We start from the raw sequence: 6974 nt of genomic DNA on the forward strand, positions 1-6974 counted from the left end.
AGGTTGTCCTGAAGAATTTGGATGTAAACCTCCTTTTTCATTGTCCCATTTAAAGCACCAGTCCATTTTTGTTTCATCTGACCACAGACCACTTTGTCCATGTGAAGTTAGCTGTTTGGCCACAATACCCAGCAATATGTTTGGAGGAGAAAAGGTGAGGCCTTTAATCCCAGGAACACCAACCTACCATCAAGCATGGTGGTGGTAGTATTATGTTCTGACTCTTTTTTAAAAATGAGCAATGAATTTTACTGTAAAAAAAAAGCCACAATGGGACCAAAGTAAGACGCAACCGTCAACACTTGGATGAAGAAGCTAAAAACACTATTGAATTCAAGAAATAACATAAGCAAAGTTAGAAGGTGGCATTCATGTGGCTCTCACCTTCTCTCCTTCCTCTCAGCACCATCAAAAGTCTACAATGACTGTGTAATTGTTCATTTTTTCATCATTTATATGCATTTGCCATTGTTTTCTGCATGTGAAACTACAATTATGTTGCTCCCCCTTACAGTACTTCCCGCTCCAACTGTGTTCTGTATTGCATGTAATTGTCTTCCTGATGTACTCAGGTCCCAGTGTAATTGCCACTCTTTCAAAAATGTCCTTCTGTGCTTCTCTAGCGTTAGTGTCTGCTTTGCAGCACAGCGGTACTCAGTTGTAATACACTTTTCCACCACTTGTGGCAGTTATGACGATCTCAAGCAAACAGAAGAAGTCTGGAGCAAAAGTCATATAAAAGTTCTTAAAAGGACACCTATTATGCAAAACCAACTGTTCTTACCTATCGGTACCTGTTTTTGTGTAATTGGGATCTGCATAAGTCCCAAATATGTGAAATCAAACCATAGAGGCATGGCAGTATATTGTATAGTATCAGTATAATTATGGTCTAATTGTGGCAAATCTAGTAGGACTTTTTAGCCATTAGATTTTATGACAATAATATACCCCCAAAGCTTTAGAATTGTGGCAAAATGTGCCTTTGTCATCGCCAAATATAGCCTTTTAGTAGAGCTTGAAGGGTTTTGCAGCAGGAGTTTTTATTTGCATGCTGTGGTGCTCATTTGGCTACAAAATACTAATACAGCTCTTAATTTTCCCCCAAAAAGCTTTCCTAAATTCTTAGGATTATTGCTCCTGTTTTTTCCACAGCGTGCTGGGAAAACTTGTGTTCCGTTTTCTGCCAACTCATTAACACAAATCAAGCCCACACTCTTGCTGTGCTAATGATGCCACTATTTAATTGAAACAGATGTAAGGGCAGATTATCAATGCGCCTTTGAAAAGAGCATCAGCCAAAACAGAAGGATGACTGTATGGTAATAATGGGATTTGCACTTGGAATTCCAATTATCTTAGAAAAGTCAAAGAAAGAAATGAATTGATGGCTATCACAGTGGTGACACGCTGGTTACGGCATCAAAGCATATCATAGCAACTCATAGATACCAACAGCCATTCAAGTAATTTAATATGCATATCATAACAAACAACAGCCTTCTTGCATCATTTGCACAGGCAACTACCGTATTTTTCGGACTATAAGTCACAGTTTTTTTCATAGTTTGACGACTTATACTCAGTAACAATTTATGTGTGAAATTATTAACACATTACCGTAAAATATCAAATAATATTATTTAGCTCATTCACGTAAGAGACTAGACGTATAACATTTCATGGGATTTAGCGATTAGGAGTGACAGATTGTTTGGTAAACGTATAGCATGTTCTATATGTTATAGTTATTTGAATGACTCTTACCATAATATGTTACGTTAACATACCAGGCACGTTCTCAGTTGGTTATTTATGCGTCATATAACGTACACTTATTCAGCCCGCTGTTCACTATTCTTTATTTATTTTAAATTGCCTTTCAAATGTCTATTCTTGGTGTTGGGTTTTATCAAATAAATTTCCCCAAAAAATGCGACTTATACTCCAGTGCGACTTATATATGTTTTTTTCCGTCTTTATTATGCATTTTCGATCGTTGCGACTTATACTCCGGAGCGACTTATAGTCCGAAAAATACGGTAACTGATTTGGATTATTACGTTTTACTAACAGATTGATGGATAACTTGCTTTGAAATAAGTAAATCAAGGTGACAATTAATCAATTCATTTAGTTTTGACAACCAAAAACAAAAATGCTTGGAACATGGTCAAATGATATGTAAAACATATGCATGCAGTACATATTTCTGTCAAAATTTGATAGAACAAACACGTTTAGCCAGAAAACATTTAGTTAATTCATTATTTCCATCCTTTCGCAGGCCACATAAAATGACGTGGAAGGCCACATAAAATGATGTTAAAGTTAAAGTACCAATGATTGTCACACACACACTAGGTGTGGTGAAATTTGTCCTCTGCATTTGACCCATCACCTTGATCACCCCCTGCGAGGTGAGGGGAGCAGTGGGCAGCAGCGGTGCCTCGCCCGGGAATCATTTTTGGTGATTTAACCCCCAATTCCTACCCTTGTTGCTGAGTGCCAAGCAGGTTATAGTCTTATAGTCTTTTATAGTCTTTGGTATGACTCGGCCGGGGTTTGAACTCACAACCTACCGATCTCAGGGCGGACACTCTAACCACTAGTCCACTGAGTACACTACCGTTCAAAAGTTTGGGATCACCCAAACAACCTCACAAATGTGATGCTCCAGAAACTCAATCTGCTCAAAGGAAGGTCAGTTTTGTAGCTTCTGTAACGAGCTAAACTGTTTTCAGATGTGTGAACATGATTGCACAAGGGTTTTCTAATCATCAATTAGCCTTCTGAGCCAATGAGCAAACACATTGTACCATTAGAACACTGGAGTGATAGTTGCTGGAAATGGGCCTCTATACACCTATGTAGATATTGCACCAAAAACCAGACATTTGCAGCTAGAATAGTCATTTACCACATTAGAAGTGTATAGAGTGTATTTCTTTAAAGTTAAGACTAGTTTAATGTTATCTTCATTGAAAAATACAGTGCTTTTCCTTCAAAAATAAGGACATTTCAATGTGACCCCAAACTTTTGAACGGTAGTGTAGGTCGGAAGGCCACATAAAATGATGTGTCACATGTTGCAGGTCACGTTTCAATGATGTCCCTGGTCAATTTATATAATGTGGGGGGCCAAATTAAATGATGTGTCGGGCCACATTCAATGTTGTGTCGGGCCACTTCAATGTTGTGGCGGGCCACATTTCAATGATGTGGCGGGCCACATTTCAATGATGTGGCGGGCCACATTTCGAATTAGTCCGGTTTCTCAAAAGGTTAGGCTCGAAACAAGCATCCTACAACCCATGTAGTCACCTTAATCTCATTGTCTTCGGTTTTTGAAAAGTCAAACTAACACACCTGGATTATGCGATTGAAAACCAGATCTCTCGAGTGGGTGTGTGCCACCGCAGGGGACCCTTCGTAACGCTCAGGATATAACCCAGACTCAATGAAGTGGTTGCCTCTTAAATGATGTTGCGGCCCACATTAAATTATATGGCGGGCCATGTCTGAAAGAAGGCTTTTCTACACAACTTAAAAGGAAGTCAGTAAGCTCTAGTCACCTGTGAGATTTTAATTTGTGGAAACATAGTATAATATGGGACCTTTAAAGGCCTACTGAAATGAATTTTTTTAATTTAAACGGGGATAGCAGATCTATTCTATGTGTCATACTTGATCATTTCGCGATATTGCCATATTTTTGCTGAAAGGATTTAGTATAGAACAACAACGATAAAGATCGCAACTTTTGGTATCTGATAAAAAAAAGGCTTGCCCCTACTGGAAGTAGCGTGACGTAGTCAATTGAACATATACGCAAAGTTCCCTATTGTTTACAATGATGGCCGCATGAAGTGAGAGAGATTCGGACCGAGAAAGCGACAATTTCCCCATTAATTTGAGCGAGGATAAAAGATTTGTGGATGAGGAAAGTGCAAGTGAAGGACTAGTGGGGAGTGGAAGCGATTCAGATAGGGAAGATGCTGTGAGAGCCGGGGGTGACCTGATATTCAGCTGGGAATGACTAAAACAGTAAATAAACACAAGACATATATATACTCTTTTAGCCACAACACAACCAGGCTTATATTTAATATGCCACAAATTAATCCTGCATAAAAACACCTAGGTGTTTGTTATGCTAGCTCCTAGCTACTAGCTCGAGCTAGTTATAGATCGAGCGGGTAATATGGACGGGATCCCGTATATATAATCCGCCAATACAATTCAAACACCTGCACAACACACACACTCACTCAGCCCAAAGGACCGTTCACCCAACCCAAGGTTCATAAAGCTTATATATTTAACCAAAGTTACGTACATGACACGCACGTACGGGCAAGCGATCAAATGTTTGGAAGCGCGCGGGTGGGACCTGATATTCAGCTGGGAATGACTACAACAGTATATAAACACAAGACATATATATACTCTATTAGCCACAACACAACCAGGCTTATATTTAATATGCCACAAATTAATCCCAGTAACTCCTAGCTACTAGCTCGAGCTAGTTGTCACGATTGGTAAAACTGGTGGACCCAAGTGCAGAAAAGACAAACAGGATTAAAGTTCAAGGGTTATTATTAATAAAACCAGAGGGAAAGGAGGGAGCTCGTAGTCTTTGGCTTTGCAGTCCAGGAGAGCACACTGAGGCTAGCAGGCTGAGGCTAGCAGGCTGAGGCTAGCAGGTTGAGGCCAGTAGGTTGAGGCTAGCAGGTTGAGGCTAGCAGGCTGAGGCTGGCAGGCTGAGGCTGGCGGGCTGAGGCTAGCAGGCTGAGGCTAGCAGGTTGAGGCAGGCACACACGGCAGGTAGGGAACTGAAGACAGAGGAAAAAACAGGGGTAGAATGAGGAGCCAAAAAACACAAAAATGGCAGATTCGCAAGATGATCAAAAGTGCTATACTTCTAGAACAAACGGGCGAGAAGCGTTACCACATGTAGAAGGTGAAACGATCTGGCGATCGCGCCGAGAGAAGTCCAAACATTTGAAGGCTGCAGGTGATGAGTTGATGGCAGGCAGGTGAGTGATTAGAGTGCTGGGATCAGCTGTGCCAGGCTGAGAGCTGGAGCCAAGCCAACGCCCAAAACACGCCCACTCTCCCAAAGACACACACAGAGACAAACAGACAGAGACTCAGGGCGGGACAGGTTGTATAACCGACTAGAAGGCAGGGGAGCTCCTGAAAGCAGGTCAATGGCACAGTCATAAGGGCGGTGCGGAGGGAGGGACAGTGCGTGTTGCTTGCTGAAGGCCTCTTCTAAGTCATGGTAGACAGAGGGAACCTTGGACAGATCTGGGGGCTCTATGACAACTGGAGAGACTGTGTCCTCAGCAGGGGAGCGGGCAGACCGCAGGCAGGTGGAGAGACTGTAGGAGCTCCAGCTCACCACTTTGGCTGCAGCCCAGTCAATGTGAGGATTGTGAAGTCTTAACCAGGGCTGACCAAGGACTACAGGAGCATGAGGAGAAGAGACTATATGGAATTGGATTTGTTCAAGATGATTACCGGAGACAAGGAGGTGCACAGGTTCTGATCGGTGATTGACACGGGCAAGGAGCCGACCAGTCAGGGAATTGGCTTGCAAGGGTGAGGGAAGTGGCTCGATGGTAATGCCCACTTGGAAAGCAACGTCGGCGTCCAAAAAATTCTCATCCGCCCCGAGTCCACCAGAGCAAGGAGAGACAAGGACTGGGATTGCCAACGGAGAGTAGCAGAAAACTGCATTCGGCATAGGGACTTAGGGGAGGAGACAGCTTGGCTCACCAGAACCCCCACTGTTACTGGTGAGCCTACTCTTTTGGCCGCATAGAACAGGTGGCAAGGAAATGGCCAGGTTGACCACAATAGAGACACACCCCTGCCCTCCTTCTGCGGAGGCGCTCTTCAGGTGTAAGGTGAGCCCGGCCCACCTGCATGGCCTCCTCAACAGGGGAACTGGAGGTTGAGGCAGTGCACATTGGCAAGTTGGGCCCGGCCGGCCTGGGTCTAAAGTTGGGGGGTTCCGATGACCTGCAAGGCACGGGGTCAGCTTGCCACTGGACCATCTGGTCAGAGATGTTGATAGCTGCAGTAATAGCTTCGTCTAGGGACAGCTGCTCATTCCTCAGAGCAATCTCCCTTCCAATGACCCGACTAAGCCCATTCTGGAAAGCAGTGAGAAGGGCCTTTTCATTCCAGCCAGACTCCACAGCTAGGGACCGGAATTCACAGGCAAATTCTCTTACTGAGCTTTTCCCTTGACGAAGTCGCAACAACTGCTGACCTGCTTGCTGCCCTCGTATGGGGTGGTCGTAGACCCGCTTCAGTTCTGCAGATAGTAAAGCAAAGAACTGGACTGCAGGGGATCCTTGCCCACGAAGGGCATTAAAATAACTCAAAGGGGGCCCCTGTAGCAGGTTGGCTACGTAAGCGATTTTGGCTGCCTCACGGCCAAAGCGAGAGGGCTGAGCATCAAAAGCAAGCTGGATCTGAGTTAAAAATTCACGACAAGTGCTAGGATTGCCAGAGTACTTATCACGCGGGGGGATGTGTGGCTCTGCAGCAGGAACAGCAGGGGGTGCAGGTGGTGCAGGTGGTTCAGGTTGTGGTTGAGCTTGTTGATTGATGAGAGTGGTCAGCTGGGTGGAAACGCATGACATCTGGTCAATAAGTGTCTGTAGTAGTTGGTCATGGTTTCCCAAACGCTGTCCTTGATTGGCAAGGACCTCTCTCACACGGTCAAAATCTGCTGGGTCCATTGAAAAGGGCCAGATCGTTCTGTCACGATTGGTAAAACTGGTGGACCCAAATGCAGAAAAGACAAACAGGATTAAAGTTCAAGGGTTATTATTAATAAAACCAGAGGGAAAGGAGGGAGCTCGTAGTCTTTGGCTTTGCAGTCCAGGAGAGCACACTGAGGCTAGCAGGCTGAGGCTAGCAGGCTGAGGCTAGCAGGTTGAGGCTAGTAGGTT

The sequence above is a fragment of the Entelurus aequoreus genome, linkage group LG16 (assembly GCF_033978785.1).
Source record: "Entelurus aequoreus isolate RoL-2023_Sb linkage group LG16, RoL_Eaeq_v1.1, whole genome shotgun sequence".
Lineage (NCBI taxonomy): Eukaryota > Metazoa > Chordata > Actinopteri > Syngnathiformes > Syngnathidae > Entelurus > Entelurus aequoreus.